We start from the raw sequence: 19,691 nt of genomic DNA, 5'->3' as shown, positions 1-19,691 counted from the left end.
ATTTGACTAACTATTAAAAGAGATAAAAGAAGACCAAAATAAGAAAAAAATTGCAGCAGCCATCCTTCCCCCAAAAGCCAGCCGAAACCCATTCCATAGCCACCCTCCATTAAAGCTTTTTCAAGCTTTAGATTTCCATCATTTCCACCATATTTCTCTAACCTCTCTTCATTAAAATTTTACCCCACACCTTAAACAAGCTTTTGGCAGCCAACAAGAGGAAAGAAAGTGAAGTTTGGGCCTTTGGAAATTCTGCCCATTCAAGGTTAGTGCAACTATAAACATAAAACTCTTAAATTTCATGATTTTGGACTTGAACTTAGTAAGACTTGTAATTTAAATGAACAAAAACCTATGTGTATGAGCACTTGAATTTCGGCTGCCCTAGTAAAGGAATATGTAGGAGTGTTTTTGATGAGCTTGAAGTGAAATAGAAACCATGTTTGAAGTTATAAACATATGAGTAATGCATTAGTAGCTAACCAAGGTAAATGGCATAAATCATGAATTTGAATTAGGGTTTAGGAAAGGTGAAAATGTGACTTGGCTTAGGAAATTGTTAGAGAACTTTTTAATGGTCAATTAGTGACTATTTTAGGTAAGTGGAGCACAATTTGGACTGAAAAATAGGATTGCAAAGAGAAGGAGTAAGCTGCCCTAGGATACAAAGAATGGTCGAGATTTCAGTCCAATTACACAGCCATAACTTTGGCTGTGTTGGTCCAATTGGTGTTTGGCCAATTGGATATGAAACTAGGCTTATAATGGCATATTTTTGCTGAAGAAACCATGCCCAAAAGACCAAAGCAAGAGGACCAAAACTTGGCCCCAATCCGGATACCCTGCAACTGATTCTGCAGAATTGACCAAATGAATAGTAACTGTTCATTTGGCCATAACTCACTGTAGATATGGTCAATTGACCTGAAATTTTTACAGCAACAAGTTAAGACATAGACAAACAACTTTCATGAAGGAACCTACCCCAAATTATGGCCAGAACCTAACCCAAATGGCAGTGGAAGTCACTGTTCATGTTACTGTAGATATGGTAATTTCTGCAGAATAGGAATCCGGCTAGCTGTGGTTTTTGGACCATATCTGGAGTTACAAAACTCTAAATGGAGTGATTCAAAAAAGGAAATTCAACTAGACAAAATAAGGAACAACTTTCATGTTTTACATTTCTTCAAATTCCCACAGCAACAGTGTCCAATGGAACAGTGAAGTTGACTCACAAAAACTAAAAATTCTGCTTGTGTTGGTTTAAACTTTGAAATGGTATAAATGCTTAATGCCAACAAGTTTGGAATGCCAAATGTGGTATGTTGGGAGTGCCAAAGTCAATGTACATATTTTTATTCTAAAAGTCAACATTTTTGTTGACCAATAAGATGAATAGTGACACCAAAAATTTGAAATTCACAAATTGAAGAATTTAAAAGTTTCAAATGCCCTAGTATACCTAACAAGATTGGTTTGGATAGTTTGGCATGCCAATAGGGTTCAGTTAGCAGTACTGCACATGGCAATATGCCATTCTGTGATTTCATGGCTTTTAGCCATTCTGACTTTGTATTGAGACTTGGCCTTGTGCCTGATATTACTTACAGCTTGTTAGCTGTTCTGCACAATCGAGATGCATATGTGACCGATGGTGTGACGGCCCGAGGTACTAGGTACCCAGTGCCAGTTTACCCGTTATCCAGTCCAGTCATCTAGTGTAGGTTACTTGGGCAACCAAATGAATAAAAGTGAACAACGTTAATGAAAAAAATGAATATACCAATACCAAACAAAGAAAGCATACACATTCTATACACATTTATTTTCTTGCTATTTTCTTTTATTATATTATTGCACCACTAAGCATTATTGCTTAGCGCGTTGCTTTTGCCACGCGTAGGTACTGGAGATCCCGATCGTGAGCCCAGTAGACCACAGACTGGGTGAGTCCATCCTGCAGTTCTGCACAGTGTCCGTGTCACCTCGTCACCTGCAGTGCATTGGTAGGACACTAGATGTCATTTTGTCATTTTGTAATTAAATTTTTATTTTCTCATATGTATTTGGGATTTATGTAATGTATTTTGAGGTCCATGTAAATAATAAAGATTTATGGTTATGTAAGGGAGTAATTTGAATATTTAATTGTTGTTTATACATGAGAACCCTGAGAAAGGGATGTTTGAGAAATGAAAAGGTTGTTGAGACCTGAAATTGAAATGTTGTTGAGACTTTGTTGATGAATTGAAGTTGGGATTGTTTGGAAAATTATTTGGAAGTGCTTTTAACAGGTTCCGAAGAACTGTTTTCTCCATTTTTAGCCGGTACTCCGCCGAATTTTCTTTAAAATTTTCGGAACCTCAAATAAATAATATTTTCGATAAATGGCTTAAATAAAGTATGTTTCATAAATCAGCTTCAAAAGCATGACACAAATTAAGTAAGGTATATTAGAGTGTGCCAGTACACCGTGTGGCATTACTTACTCGGGTATACTGTACACGGGTAAGGGGTGTCACACTATGACTCTCATGAGGATGAGAGAGGTCGTCATCAATGTTATTGCTTGGAACCGAGCCGCTGTCAGGACACCCAATGTGGTGAGAAGCCAAATGAACTTCAAGGCGCAGTCACCAACGGTAAGGGAAATATTAGCAGTCTTTACGCCCGAAGTCAGTTCGCCGATTATATCGGTCGAACGACTCGAGATCGACACGATCGAGGTCCTCGATCCAGATCGATTAATTAGTCCGGTTCTCTCACTGTCATCAGATAGGGTCATCATGATTCTTCGATTACCGGGATCGTAAACTTTCAGACGAGGGACAAAGAGGACAATCGGGAAAAGATCAAAAGTGGCCACCATGGCCAGAATTGTTACCAGGGCAGCTAGAACAAGAAAAGTGAGAAGGAAAGAGGAGAAAGTCAAATGAGGAAGGGTTTCCTATTGAAGGTATATATAGGGGGAGTCTGAGCATTTATTGCGAGCGGAAAACGAAGCGAATGACTCAAAAATCGAGGGAATAAATGCTTTGACTGAACCGGACCTGATAAAGAAAAGACCAGAGTAGGAGAGGTCGGAAGAGGGGAGCCCGGCATGAGGGATCGAAAAAGCATCATGTTGGAAAGACCGGAAAGGAGGAGAGCTCGGAAAACAAAGAGAATAAGACACTTACCGCTGTCCTCATAATCAGAGCCGAGGTAGTTAAAGCGTTGCAGATGAAATCTCTAACGCACGCCCCAGAATCGCCCGCATTACTGACATGTGCCAGAATATGTCATGACAGTGCTGTATATCCTAATCTCCACCGTTGATCCGACTTGTAAGGACGAGCCCGGAGCCCTTGGATCAAAGAAGAAGACGACAAGACCAGCGCCTTTCACTCCTAGCCCTCGGATCGCCCTTGATAAGAAATTTTGGGCCGTCAGATTAGAAGAGAGAAAGGACAAATATTCTGAAAGGAATCTCAGCCGTCCGTTCTGATTCTCTTTAATTCCCGAGCCTCAGATTGTGTCCTTTAAAATCCTGAGCCTCCATCTCCCTCAAAACAAATCCTGACCCTTCATAGGGAGCACCCGGTTCCTATAAATACCTACATGAAAACTGTTCAAAAGGGGAACGAAATAGTGAATATAGCGGAAGGACTCTGAAACTTAGTTCAGCTCGTTACTCTGCTATTTTTGTGCTTTCATAAGAAAAACTTTTGAAACCAGTTTTCTGAAGTATTTTCTTGCAAAGGGATTTTTGAATACTAAAACTCTCCATTTTCAGTTCGTTCATTGTACTGTGACACTCTCACTTTCTGTCTTTGTTATCTTTATTTCCACTCCCGTTGTCCAAGCTCAACTTCATTCAAACTCGGTTATAATTTTGATCGGACTGCATTTTAGCAAGGTATTCTTCATTTCAAGGCGAACCTTAGTCTTCAGGTTATCAGCCCGCAGCCCCATTACGTTTTGTGATCCCGTAGTTAGTTCAATAGATTCGTCTCCCTACAGGTGAGTGCCTATATCGCTGCTTTCTCAAGTGCTTGTTTTTATTTTATGTATTTCTTTTATTTTTATGTTCGTAATTTTCTCCAAGTTTATTTTGCGCTAAAGAACATGAAGAAGGTTATTCTCGAGTCTACTTCCTTGTTGATCAGTCCGTTCTTTTTGTTAATCTTTGTTATCTCTGAATGTAAGTCTACTAGTCCCGAGTAGCATATAAGTAGTTGGATAAAATGTAGGTAACTGTATCTTAAGGGTCTCTTTAAAATAATGAAAGGTCTGAATAATAAGTCAGGAAAATAGTAAGGCCGAATCACTAGAATAACACAAAAGACAATTGGGTAAGACGTCACAAGGCAAAGTAAAACCGAACCTTAGATAAATAAATGGAATAGATCGGGTATCAAAAGGTACTGGTAAGGCGACTACATAGGAAGGTCGGAAAATTCAGTTTGATATCCCCTGTCTAGTCACAAGGTACCAATGAGTTAAAAGAAGCCTTATTCCGATCCCCGGCATCTTTGAATGCCAGAACCCTTAGTCTTAGGCTCTTACGAGGTGTAACTGTAATCAAACTTCGAGAAGTCGGAAAAGTCCTTATCCGACTCCCATTAAAATAAAAGAGATCGGAGGAGAGTTCTTGTCCGATCCTCACCTAAAAATTTTAATAAATATTTTAAAGAGATCGGAGGAGAGTTCTTATCCGATTCTCAAGCCTAAAAATTTTAATAAATATTTTAAAGAGATCGGAGGAGAGTTCTTATCCGATTCTCAAGCCTAAAAACTTTAATAAATATTTTAAGGAGATCGGAGGAGAGTTCTTATCTGATCCTCACCCAAAAATTTTAATAAATATTTTAAAGGGATCAGAGGAGAGTTCTTATCCGATTCTCAAACCTAAAAATTTTAATAAATATTTTAAAGAGATCGGAGGAGAGTTCTTATCCGATTCTCAAGCCTAAAAACTTTAATAAATATTTTAAAGAGATCGGAGGAGAGTACTTATCTGATTCTCACCTAAAAATTTTAATAAATATTTTAAAGAGATCGGAGGAGAGTTCTTATCCGATTCTCAAGCCTAAAAACTTTAATAAATATTTTAAGGAGATCGGAGGAGAGTTCTTATCCGATTCTTACCTAAAAATTTTAATAAATATTTTAAAAAGATCGGAGGAGAGTTTTTATCCGATTCTCAAGCCTAAAAATTTTAATAAATATTTTAAAGAGATCGGAGGAGAGTTCTTATCCGATTCTCAACCAAAATTTTAATAAATATTTAAAGGAGATCGGAGGAGAGTTCTTATCCGATTCCCAAATTAAATTTTAACAAATACGTAAAATGATCCCCTAAAATAAAACTAATACGCAACAGCAACTCACTAAGGGTCGACTCATTTATTTATGTATCTGGGTAATCCGAATTGGTGAAAAATCAAATATTCCCTTTTACCAAGAGGATTAACATCTCCGTTTGAACCTCCTAACTACCAATTCTAGTTTATAAAGAGCTTGAAGTTAAATCTGCTTACCCTCATTGAGGGACGATGTGGGGTGCCTAACACCTTCCCCACCCGTTTACGGACCCCGAACCTAGAATCTCTATTTTTGAAGTGGTTTCATTTTAATTTATTTTCGCAAATGGTTTTCTTTAATTTCCCTCAAAATTAAAGTGGCGACTCCTCACTCTTTCCCACTTCGGTGAGGGTTCGTCCAGGCAACCGCAAAACACCTTGCGACATCCAATAACCGACCACATAAAACATCCCAGTCATAATCTATATCTCCTGTGACTGCAGCACCATCAATAGGCAAACTAGTTATAATCTCAGCATCTTGTAATGCTATAGTTGCTTCACCAATTGTAAGGTGAAATGTATGGATCTTTGGTCTCCATCGCTTAATAAGAGCAGTTATAAGGGTATGATCAACCTCTATAAACCCTATAGCGGTAATTCCAAAAAAGCCTAATGATCTAAGATATGAAATTAATCTTTCATCTATGTTAGTGTACATCTGACTGATTGTTGCCCGTCTAGTGCATAGTTGGCAGTAAAATTAACTGAATTTGTCAAAATAAATTTTCACTAATTTTTTTTAAATTATATAATTGGCATAAAATAAAAATTATTAAAAGAATGAAGGATTATCGGATTATGCCAAACAATTTCCGAACGATGAACATGTTGCTATATTAATAATTCTGGATTAAAGAGGCCAAGTTGCATAAAATTTTGTCGATGATTATGATATTCCATGACACAGCCAATAGACCTGTATTATAAAAACAAATTAGAAAATAATAAATAAGGTCCACAAACACTTGGACTTGATATAAACAATAACAATACTTCATTTAACAATCAAATAGCCAAGACACATCAAAGAAACATATTTTCTTTCAAATAAACTCAACATGCAACCCTTTTCCAAAGATTAAAATTTAAAACCATGTAACAATCACATGCAATTCAAAATCCAACAAACTCATATGTTTAAGTGTACTTGAATTCCTCTAAAGGATCAAAAGAAAGAGGAATTACCTCTTTCCTTTGAAATGGAGAAGAAAGCAAATTGATGGCTCTAACTTCAATCCATGTTTACCAAGCTTCCCCAAAGAATAAATCAAGCTTCACCACATGCAATAGTCAAGAAAATATCCTTATATAGCTTTTTGCATGTGTACCAAGTTGAGAGAGAAAGAGAAGTGAGAAAACAAGTCACTTTTGAGTCAGAAAACAAACTGTGGGCCTTTTATACCATCCTTTGTCAAGGGACTTTCTGTTGCTGGAAGTCATAGTTCTGGTAGTAGGAGTTCATTCCGTCTAAAATCAAATTTTAATAGTAAAAAGGACTTTGGCTGTCAAAAGTCCATCTTTCGGCTGCCAAAGTTTATTCTGCCCAAAAGTTCTTAAAACTTTTCTTTGAGAAAAACCATTAAAACATTTTCATTTTTAAATACATTTTAAAAACATCACACATACAAAAGCATGCACTTCTTACCACTCTTCCCTTGCCTGTGGAATCTTCAAATTCATCAGAATATTTCATCAATGACAGAAAATTCTGACATCGGAAAACCAAGCCTACTTATAATCAAAATAATTATAACTAGCTGGTTGAAAATTAATAGAAAATGCTCTTCCTGTGTATAAACTTTGTTTTCAATCTGAGATAGTTAAAACTTTATTAATTTTGACTTTACTGTAAGAGATCTTATGAGTTTCTTTCTCATCAAAGATATGTTCTAACTCTATTGAGCTAGAATCAATAAGGAATAACACATAAAATCTTCGATTTTTATAAAGATATTCTTGAATAAAGTAATGATTGGGTGAAAATAGAGCTTAAAAAATTTTAGAGTAATTTGGATTGGTAATATTGCCATTAAACATTTCTGGTTCAAGGATGGTAATATGTTTTATAATGTGCTTGGTAAAATATCGATTTGGATCGAAAGTTGGACTTTTTAAAAGAGCTTCGGTATAATTGGAAGCAATTTTGGTTTGGGCAGAAGAAGAGGAGAAAGATCCAATTGGTTTAGAACTAAATTGTTTAGGTTTAATTGCTATAAACGAGATTAAGGCTTCAAAAGGAAAAGGTGAAAAGGGTCTAATTAATGTAGAAGGAATTGGAAGAGCAGACAGTAAAAGAGCAAATTGATTAACATAATCTTCAGCTGTAACTTTCTTAACTTTCATTTTAATAGGAGTGCTTATTTTGCTCACTTTGATATTTTTCGTGTAAATATTCATGAGTAAGAAAATCAGGTAAAGAATTCCAAGAACCTTTAATATATTCTATATTAAAATAAAAATTCCTAAAAGAGCTTGCCATCCAGCAAAAATCTATTTAGAAATAAGATTTTTAACATTTTTTTGTAAAATATCTTTTGCTATAGAGCAATCAATTCTCAGCAAAAACTTTTTACTAATTAAATCATCTTGAATTTTGTAATACATAAAACTATTGATAAAACTTCCTTTTTAATAGTAGAGTAATTCTTTTGGGCTACATTCCAAACACCAGAATGAAATCTTACTAATATCTCTTTTCTTTCATTAGGAAGATGTTGTTTGAGAATATCACTACAGCCTAAATCAGAAGCATCAATTTCAATAATTAAGAATACATCCCGATGAGATATGGCCAAACAGGGAAGATAATGAACTTTTTGTTTAACAAAGTGGACAATTTTCTGTGTGTTGATCGATTTAAGGTAGAGGGTTCTTTGTAAGTCTATCATAAAGAGTTTTGCACAAAATCCTAATACCTTTAAAGAAATCAGAAATATAATTAAAACATCCCAAAAATCTTTGTAATTGATTTTTGTTTTTTAACTCATCAGGAATTTTGGATGTAAATTCTAAAACTCTAGAAATTGATGAAATTTTATTTTCAACAATTTCATGTCCCAAAAATCTAATTTTTGTTTAAAATAATTTCATCTTAAGAGTAGAAATTACTATTCCATTTTTGTTTAATAATATTGTAAAATTTTTCAAATGCATAAAATGTTCATCTAATGATTTTGAAAAAATTAACACATCATCTATATAAACTATTGTAAAATGTTTCTGATCCTTTAAAACATCATTCATATTATTTTAAAATTCACTTGGAGTATTTTTTAAACCAAATGGCATAACATTCTATTCATAATGACCAAGAGGATTATTAAAACCAGTTTTGTATTTATCTACTTCAGCTGTTTGAATCTATTGCATTCCATTTTTCATATTATATTTACTAAAGATTTTGGTAGTATATAATCTTTTTAACAATTCTCTCTTATTAGGTATTGAATATCTAATCCATTATAAAACTTTATTTAAAGGCTTATAATTAATTATTAATCTAGGAGCACATCTTTCTATTTCTGCTACATTCTGAACATAAAAGGTTGAACGACTCTAAGATTCTTAGATTCTCTGGTTAATCCTTTTTCTAATAAATCTTTAATTTCTTTTTTACAATAACTTTCTAATTCTTCATTTATGTGAATTGCATGGCTTCTGGTTGGAATTAATTTTTCATTAAAATTTTCTTCATAAGGTAAATATGCTATGTGTTTTTTTTTTATTCCAAAAAGCATCACGAACAGGGTACAAACATCTTTCTGAAATAAGAATTCTAAATTTTTAATTTTTTGAATAATAAAATCTTTATATAATTCTTCTTGGATTTTTAAAGATTTTATTTCATTATTTAAATACTCAACATGTTTTTTTTTCTTTTTATTAATTATATTTACTGAGTATCTTGAAATGTCTTTTAATATATTTAAATCTTTTTCTTGAATAAGTAAAATAAATTTAAAACAAATCTCTTTTCCTAGAATAATTGTATTAATACCATTTTTATGTGCATTAAAAGGATATATCATATTGTTTCTAAAATAACACTTCGAGTAATATTCTTAACTAATATAAAAGGTAAATTAAAACAAATACCTTGATTGCAAATTCTGGCTTTACTTAATTTATATTTAATTTGCAATCTATTACCATTAGTATCATGTAATCTTTCTTTGGTTTTTTCATAAAAATAAAAAATTGTAGGAATTAAACCTTCTTTATACAATTCTTATCTGCACCAGAATCTACTAATACAGTTGAAAAAAAAACTAAAATCACTAATGGAAATAGTAATATAACTAATCCATTTATGATAATTAAGTTTTGATAGAGTATTAATAAATTTATTTATATTGTAATGGCTTCTACTATCTTCTATTGTTTCCTCATTAGTCTTAATTTTTTTTCTTTTGACTTGGAATTAATTATTTATAACTCTTCTAATTTTCTTTTAAATTTAAAGCTTCCTTCTTTTAATTCACTTATTTCTTGTTTAATATTTTTAAATTTTTCTTGCAAATCATTTATATTAGAAGTAATATTTTTCTTAATTTCAAATCTTTGAAAAATATTTATTAACTTATAAGGTTCTAAATAATTAATTACTTTTTCTTTAGTTATAAAATTTTTTAATTTCAAAAAATATTCCTTTTTAATTTTTGGATCATCTATCTTATCTATAATGTCTAGTAAAAAATCTTGTTAATTAGAAATCACATTAATTGCCTTATTACAATAAAACCGGTGCAAATACCGAGACTTTCACAAGTATCTAATTTTTTAGAACTAGCAAAACTAGAAGAATCACCTAAAACATTTAAATCATTATCTTCAAAATCACTAATTTCTTCATTATTTCTTTCTGAATCAGTATCAAAAAGTAACAAATTTATCACTTGTTCTTTTAACTTATCTGATACATTTAAATTATTAATTTTTCTTTCATTTTACATTGACTTTTGTAATGACCTACTTTCCACATTTAAAAAAATATGAGGCTTTCTATTCTTTTTAGAAGATTTTTTCTTAGAAGAATTTGGCTTAATGGACCCATATTTCTTGTAAGATTTTTTATAATATTTTGAAGATTTTTTCCTATACATTTTTCTTTTTCTTTTGTGATAAGCACAAGGAGCAATAATTTTTCTCATAACTATTTTGAGAGCAAAATTCTTTTAATTCTTTTATAGATTCTTTTAATTTATTTTTCATTTTAGCTTTTAATTTTAAATTGCACATAAAGCTAAGCCTTCATCATTTACAAATTTAATTAGTTCCCTATATATTAAAGTATCATAAGATATTCTTGAATTATAACTATCCCTGATTCTTTGTCTAACCCTTTCTGCAAATATCTTTAGTAATCCAGCTATAAATCTTTCTTTCCAATAAGTAAGATTATAGTCAATTTCACTAAAGATCTTAGTAAGAAATACATCTTTATACCATCTAAAATCTTTTAATTTTAGGCAAGTTAAATTACTTAAAATTTCTAAAGACCTTTGTTGATAATTGCTTGGTTCTCCTATAAATGTTTTAGTAATAGCAAATATTAAAGTAGCAACAACATCTTCTTCTTCAATTTGAATATTTGATTATTTTCTGTTTTAGTTACTACTTTTCTAGCATTTAAAATTTTATATTTATCTTCTAGGTTAATATAGTTATCTCACTATCCTTTAAGAAATCCTGTAAATCCTGATACCAAAATATGTACAATTTGAGCATCAGAATTATCTTTGGCCTTATAAGCAGTATTGGCCATAGTCATTTCTTGAAGAATATTTAAAATGTGGTATTCACTTAAACCATCTAAATTCCACTCATAAATTGAGTCACCATCACACTTAACTTATGTGACCTGATTATATTCTTCATATTGAACATCAAGTGGGGTAGGTCTAGGACACCAATTCCTAGTCCTAGGATAATTATTTCTATCATGATAAATTTTATTAATTTCTATGTTTTCTTTAAACTGATCACTTAAGTCTTCTATATCAGAATTATCTTTAGTTATAACTGTCATAGAAAATTGATTAATGTTTAATTGTTATAATCTTTTTGTATTCTTTCTAATATGTCTTCTGTTATAGTATTTAACTTAATCATTTGTTCCTTAGGGACTTCATGATGTGTCAATTAATGACATGACATACGGGGGCCTATTGACGAGGTCCAAAAGTAAGTTCATTACTTTACGTACTTGTATTCAGAATTAAAGAAGTTGGGTTAGACTTAGCAAGTCCATAGGGCATATGAGATGGGTGCATACTAAAATATTTGGGCTTAAATTAAAACAAAGATAATGAGCTGATTATAAAAAAAATAAGCCCATATGTGTATAAAAGGCCTCTATTTCCTGTTTAGAATTGACGAAGTCAAAGAAATCAGAAGGAGATTAAAATATCTTTCAAATAAAGAAGGAAATAAGGTTGAAAAGTCATCAAATTTCCTCAAATTCATGTATCATGATATGGGCAGATTTCTGAAGTGTTTTTTTTTTTTTTTTTTTAAATTCAATACTATTTCCTATTTAGAATACTATTCAAACTTCCTATTTAGTAGCCTTGCTATCTTTCCTTTATAGTACTTGTAATCAGCCTATATAAAGGCTAACTCTTGTAAGCTCAAAGCATTCTGAATTTTAATTACAATAGCATGTGCTGCTTCTTCTTTCTTATCAAACATTATTTGTTTGTGGCGAAGTTTGACTTATCACAAGAATTTCTTGTATAGCGTCTTCATTGGGATTGTATTCTTTGTGGGAAGATTATTCTTATGAAAGTTTACATTCCTTAGTTATCCTTTTAATTTTGTCTTTTATTACTATTGTTTCTTAATTCATAAAATACTGAAAAGAAATCATTTCTTTTCTTTGTTGAAGTTAATTTGGGTGTTATATTGCTTAATTTTAGCTTATTCTTGTTCCTAGCCGAATTTCATATCTTTCATAACTAATCAACTTCATTCTCTTCTTCACAAGGCACATTACTTCATAACATTTAAAAATAGGTTGGGAAGAAGTTCCAGCATTAAAATTTCCATGTTTAATATGTAGAGAATTATTTTGTAAAGAATTTTCTATTCTATCTACCTGATTAACTATAGCAGAAAGAACCTTATTAGAATAATTATTTTGTGCAATAATTTTATTAGTATCATTAATAGTAGGCATAGTAGATGATTCATTATAAAGGTTAACTTGTTTAAAAGGAGTGGTTTAAACATTTTCATTGTTTGTTTTAAATTTAATATGTTTTAAAGGAGGATGAACAGAATTAATTATTTTATTATCATAAGTAATCCAATCTTTAGTAACTCTATTATTTACTAAAATATTTTTAAAAGGAAAATCTAATTGATTATTTTCACAATATAATTCAAATCATTGAAAGAAAAACACATTATGTTTAACAGAATTCATATAATCATAATATTTTTATTGAATTATATCCCTTTCCCGCTTGAAAAAGTGTTCTAAAACCATAAAACCCTTTCTCTATTACTTTCATAATAATGATCTTTTCTAACAAATTTTTTATTTATAATGAATTCATTAATAATCATATTTAAAGTACTATAATTTTTCATTATTTCTCTATTAGGAGATATTGATTCCTCAGATTTTGGTTTAACTTCTTGATAAACAGGTTGAGGAATACTTCTATTAAAATCAACACCTAGTAAGTCTATATTTAAACAAGAGAAGATGAGGGTAATCTAGATGTTGAATGTCTAGAGGGAGCTACAAAATTAATTATAATAGGAGATTCATTTGTTGGACTAAAAGACACTCAAACAGTTCCATATGATAATTCTACAATTCTAGATGCACTAGAACTATTATGTATAGGCTTGGGTATATTAATCTCTTCTAAATTCCAAGTTCTCGCTTCACTTAATCATGCCACATTAATTTCTCTTGGTACTTGTACTCTACTTTTTAAAGGATTGGCCTGAAACACTACAGTTTCATTTCTTGCTAAACTATGCCTAGATTTTGGGTCTAAAGTAGTTGTCATAACTTTATAATAGACTCTATAAATAACAGCAGTAGATTTAATATTCTTAGCAAAATCCATATTTTTAGATTTAATTGTCAAAGTTAAAGAAACGAAAAAATTAAGATAACAATCGAATTAAATTAGACCATTAGCTAAATTAGATTTAGCCATAGCAATTGAAGAATTATTAAAATTCATATGCCTAGCATATCTTAAACAAAAGAAAATAGGAATATCTAAACAATGGTTTAATAGCAACTTGAACTAATTTAATATGGAAAACTTGTATTTTTTATGATGTTCATTAATAGCAACTATAGAAAATAAAAAATATTTTAAAATAACATTATTTAATATTAATAAATAATATTTCTTTAATATTTCAAAATCAAAAGTTTTTTTATTTATTATAATAATATTAAAATAATTACAAAAAATTGTCAAAGTTAAAGAAATAGAAAAATTAGGATAACAATCGAAATAAATTAGATCATTAGCTAAATTAGATTTAACCATAGCAAGTAAAGAATTATTAAAATTCATATGCCTAGCATACCTTAAACATAAGAAATTAGGAATGTAACACCCCTTGCCCGTCTACAGTGTAGGCGAGCAAGATATGCCACACAGTATGTTAGAGCATCTTAACTTATCCCATTAAATTCTTTGTTATCACATTTAATTTTATTTAAATTTAGATTGATTTATTTTACCGGAGAAACTAACGAAATTTCCCCTAATTTATTAATATTTGATATATTATACTATTCACCTGTTTAAAACAATTCCATATCAATTCATGTACTCATCAACATTCTCAAGTTTAATTTAACATCTCAATCAACATTACTCAATTTCAAGCCATCAAATTCATTCAGATGTTCATCCATTCATAGTCAATTTATACATGAAATTCTCAAATTTCATTAATTTACATCACTATACAATTTATTACAAAAAGTTATAATTTACATCATGTACAATTGTAATTCCATAAATTCATAATTTACATTACAAAATTTAATGAATATTCACAATACACTAAAAATCACTAACATGGCTTAGTGGACCCTACCAAATGCACTGCACGGATGAGGTGATACTGTCTGACATTGATGCAGATCCAAAATCTCAAACTCCCAGTTAGATATCCACTAGGCTTTTTCCTTATCTCCAGAACTTACGCGATGGAAAATCCAACACGCTAAGCATTTCTGCTTAGTGATGCAATAATATAATGAAAATATAATATACAAATAAAAGTAATAATTTCCAAATTATAATACTTATAAGGAAAGTATATACTAAATAAGTTATGGATTAGTTGAAGGCTAATTAAAATTTATAGTATCAACTCTTCCTAACATTTTATAGGTTGATCCTATATTAATCTTAAACATCATTTTAAGTTTTATTGAACTTTGGGAATATTTATTTTATTGCAATCTTTCTTTTCCTTCTTTGTCTTATTACTCAATTCCTATACTTTGTTTCAATACATTTTTAATCTCATTAATATTTTTCACTGCCTAAGTAACATATAACCAACTGACTAGACTGGATAAACAGGTAAACTGACACTGGATATCAAGTATCTCGGGCCATCACATCATCGGTCATAAAGTATCTCCAGGTGTGCAACAGAATAGCTAATAAGCCGTAATAATCATTGGGCACAAGGCCAAGTATATCAAGCATAGCAGAATGGCCATAGGCCATAATATCACAGAATGGCACGAAATGTCATAAATCACAGAATGGCATAATGTCATATGCAGTATTGCTAACAGAACCCTATTGGCATGCCAACCTATCCAAACCAATAACACTAGACCTACTAGGGCATATTACAAATTTAAATGTGAAGTTCTTTGTAATTGAAGTTCAATAGTTATTATTTACCTTACTAGTCAATCAAAATATTGACTTTTTCATATACAATAGGCATGTTGGTTCTAATAACACCAACATACCACATTTTGCATTCCACAAATGTTGGCATTTGTTGCCAAATCCATTTCAAAGCTTATTACATGTTATTTCAATTTTTCAGATTTCGTATATTGAGTTTACTGTTCTATTAGTCATTGCTACAGTAATAATTTGGCTAAACTCTCTTCAACAAAGTTGTTCCTTATTGTATCTTCTTTAATTCTCTTTTTGAATAACTTCATTTGGAGTTTTCTAGCTCAAGTTATGCTTAAAAGACTATTCTGAACTCAATGGTTACTTATGCAAGTTTCCAGATTTTGTATGCTGTTTTAACCTAGCTAAATGACCTAATTCCCTTTATTTCTGGGTTTTGGTCCAAATACCAATATTGTAGGTCTATATCTTATTGCAATTTTGGCATTGATTTGATATCATTTGGAATTCTGTGGACCAAGTTATGGTCTCTTTACCAAAACTGATCAGTTTGCCTTTGTCTAGCAATTCTAGGCAGTTTCAATTCTGGACAGTTTTAGTGTCCCTAATTAGGCAAGCAATTTGACTTGGTTAATGGCATTTCTAGGCTTTGGTGTCTTCACAAGAGTTATAGCCCTATGTCTGATTTTTCCAATGGTATAAAATTCAGGTCATTTGGACCTGTCTACAGTGAGATATGACTAAATGAATGAACACCGTTCATTTGGTCAATTTTCTGAGTTCACTAAATGGCAATCCGGATAGGACAAACATTTGGTCACTTTTTAGGCAGAATTTGGATAGGCTTCTATATGAAAATTAGTGTATTTTAGGTTTAATTTTACCTCCAATCGGCCTCATACCAATTAGGGTCACACAAATTCACTTATGGCTCAAAACACATACTGATCTCAATAATTCTCAACCTGCAAGAAAATTATACACTCCCAAATTGTATTCCTCCAACTCCCTTACTTCAAATAGCATTCATGGCACTTCTAAATATAATCAATCAAATTCCAGCAACATCAATCAAGTCTCCATTTGGTCAATTTTCAGCATATTATCAAAACCCTAATTCAAATTAGTCAACCTCAAACATACACATATAATTAAGTTTTAGTACATGTAATCACTCTAATCAACCTCACTAATCACCATATACATGGAAGAATTAATCAAGTTCTCATGGGAATTAAGGCTGCTGAAATAAAGGTTCACCATTACCCATCAATTTCTTTCAAATTTCTTAACATATCAACTCATCACAACTTTAATTCAAAGTTTAATTAAGAAAGGAAGGGAAATTGACACTAACCTTCAACCAAAAATTTTCAAACCTTATGAAAACTTCACCAAATCCTCTAGTTCTTATTGCCTATGATCTGCCCAAGGTGTGGAGACAAACTTTAATGAAGAGACCTTGTGAATTTAAGTTGAAAATAGGAGAGATAGGGAGCTTGCATGGTGACCGGTCATAGAGGTTTGGGAGGAGAACCATTTGACCATGAATTGTGAAATGAAGAAAATGAAATGTTTAAGTGATGAAATATGTCCCCTTATGCACTTTCCGATGTAGTCACCCATTGCTACGGTTCCGGCTCATTTAACCTAATTGCACTTTACCTCTTGTATTTTCTCTTAATTTTTCTTGTATTTTCTTATTATTTATTCCATCATTTTATGTTTCCTCACTCTCATTTAAGTGTAGTTCCAGACATTGTGATTGTCCGGACAAACGTTAATCATCGAAACAGTAGAACATAGCAACTTGAACTAATTTAATAAGTCAAAACTTAAATTTTTTTATGATGTTCATTAATAGCAACCGCAGAAAATAAAAAATATTTTAAAATAACATTATTTAATATTAAAAAATAATATTATTTTGATATTTCAAAATCAAAAGTTATTTATTTATTATAATAATATTAAAATAATTACAAAAAATGTGACGATTTGCATAACACATGAATAAATGATTGATTAAATTTAAAATTGAAATAGAAATCCCAAGATTAAGTAAAATATTAATACAGAACATATTTCAAAAAGAAAAATAACAAAATTTATAACTATTTTTGATTTTTAAATTAGAAAATAATCATTTTTTTTTAATATTTGAAACTTAAGAAGAAAGGAAAATCTTTGCAAATAGTCATTATTAGTTTCACCTGAAAATAAATTGTAAAAAAAAAAAGTAAGTTTATATGCATTGTCTATTTGCCTTTCAAGAGCAAAACACAACATGCTATAAATTTTGAGTTAAAGAAATATAGTCTTTTTTTTGAAAAAAAAAATAGGATTCTTAATATTTTTAAAGTTTTATAAGAATCGAGTGTTACCTTCTTAGGGCACCATATTCAACGAGTGCTTGGGTAGAACACCACTTATCTCTGTCCCAATCTACTTTAACAATTTTGTTGAATTAAATTTGTAATTTTCTTTTTTCTTGGGATGGTTGTTCAGAATCATATGGCAAAATGACATTTGGTGCTCATCCATCTTATTTCCTTTTTTGCCTATGTATATGCAGAGGTTAAAGTTGTCATTTTACTTGTTAGAATTTTAAGTTGAGATAATAAAAGATTGCCACTTAAAAAATTATATAATTATATAATTATTGTAAATAAGGTAAACTATACTTGTAGAAGAAAAGGACTTTTTTTTTTGTCAATGATTAATAATATTTTTATTTTATTTCACGTTGGCTGTATTTTTTAATTGCAATTGTTAACTTAATTATCTTTTAGAACAGGATATATATATATATATTAGATTCCTATTTCTTATTAGGATTTTATTATTTAAAATTTATTAAAATATATTAATTAATTTAAATTTTATTATTCGAAAAAAATAAAATTAATCTATTATTGTCATCATACTAAATTGTCAGGGGTATTTTTAGAAATCTTAATATGTTCTCTTTTCACACATTTATATATAATATATTATAGATATAGATTATACATAAGTTGTATACTTTTTATCTTTTATTTATTAATTTATTATTTTAGTTAATTATTTCTTATAAAATTTTATATTTAATTGAAATGAAATATAAGTAGGACTAATAATTTTAAATTTATATAAACTCAAAAATTAAGAATTTTAATTTATATAAATATTAAAATTAATTTAAATAATAAAAATATAATTATAATTAATTCAAAGAATCGAAGACAATTTTTATAAAGTCAATGTTCTTTATTCCCACATTTACATATAACTAGTTTTTTATTTAACATGTGTTATGTGTTGTACCTTATTTGTACTCGGTGTATATACTTATTTTTTAATTTTTATATATATAATTTTTATTAATTTTTATATATTATATATTATTATAGACTTTTTGTGTTATTAAAAATTTGAGAGGATAATTGATATGATATAAGTAACAATATAAAATATCATAATGTCACATTCAACTGTATATGATTTTTTAATTTTTTCTACAACGTTGTTATAGTAGATTAATTGGCTTTAGAATATAGATTCACTATAATATTAAAATTATTATATTAGTTATCATTATTTTAATATAAGAGTCGAATATTTTGAATATAAGTTTTACAGATGGCTTTTTTTTGTATATGCTCCTTTTTTTTATTATCTTTTTTGACTTAATAAGGACTTTTGTAGTTGACATCGATACTCCTATTGATAGCGCTATTATTACATATAACTATTAATGGAACAAAACATCTTACGACAAATATATATTGACATTTGATATTGTTTGTCCTTGAGCTTTGTTTATTCCCATCGTAAGGTATAAAAAAATTGTGAATTGCTTTCTTTTGAAATAGAATGTGTATCTTCATTTTTTGAGCGCAATAGCAACATCCTAGTTAAAAATACTTGCTTCTTAGTATGTTGTCCTATCATTATTTTTGCATAAATTATATTTCTTCTAAATTTTCTTTAAATGTTGAGCACTAGATACGTTCTATTATTACTAAGTTGCCAAATGATTTTAAACTTTTTATGTAACTCAAGAGTAGTCTTAGGTAGTATATCTCACTCTATTGGATTCACTGTATTTACATAATTTATTACTTACTTTACTTTTTGCTAAGACCATCATCAACCATACTTATTCAATTCATAGTATTTTAGGAAATTTTTATACAATATTTGTGTTATATCTTCATCGATTGAGCATATTCTAAAACACTATCAACATTGCTCTCTATACATGATCTCATTGCATAGTACGTTCAATGCTAAAAGAGCTTATTTCTGACTTATATAACTTATTGTTCTATGATAATAATAAATATTTCTAAAAAAACCTATCAAAACAATATATCCCTTTACAAAGAGTTAAGGTTAAGAGTTTATTTGTCATTTTTTTAGGTGTAATCAGCTTCAACCAGTACTCAAACTTGAAATTTCAGAGCTCTAAAAATAATTTCAATAT

The sequence above is a fragment of the Hevea brasiliensis genome, chromosome 1, assembly GCF_030052815.1.
Source record: "Hevea brasiliensis isolate MT/VB/25A 57/8 chromosome 1, ASM3005281v1, whole genome shotgun sequence".
NCBI classification, from domain to species: domain Eukaryota; kingdom Viridiplantae; phylum Streptophyta; class Magnoliopsida; order Malpighiales; family Euphorbiaceae; genus Hevea; species Hevea brasiliensis.
Note: the sequence above shows the minus strand (reverse complement) of the source record.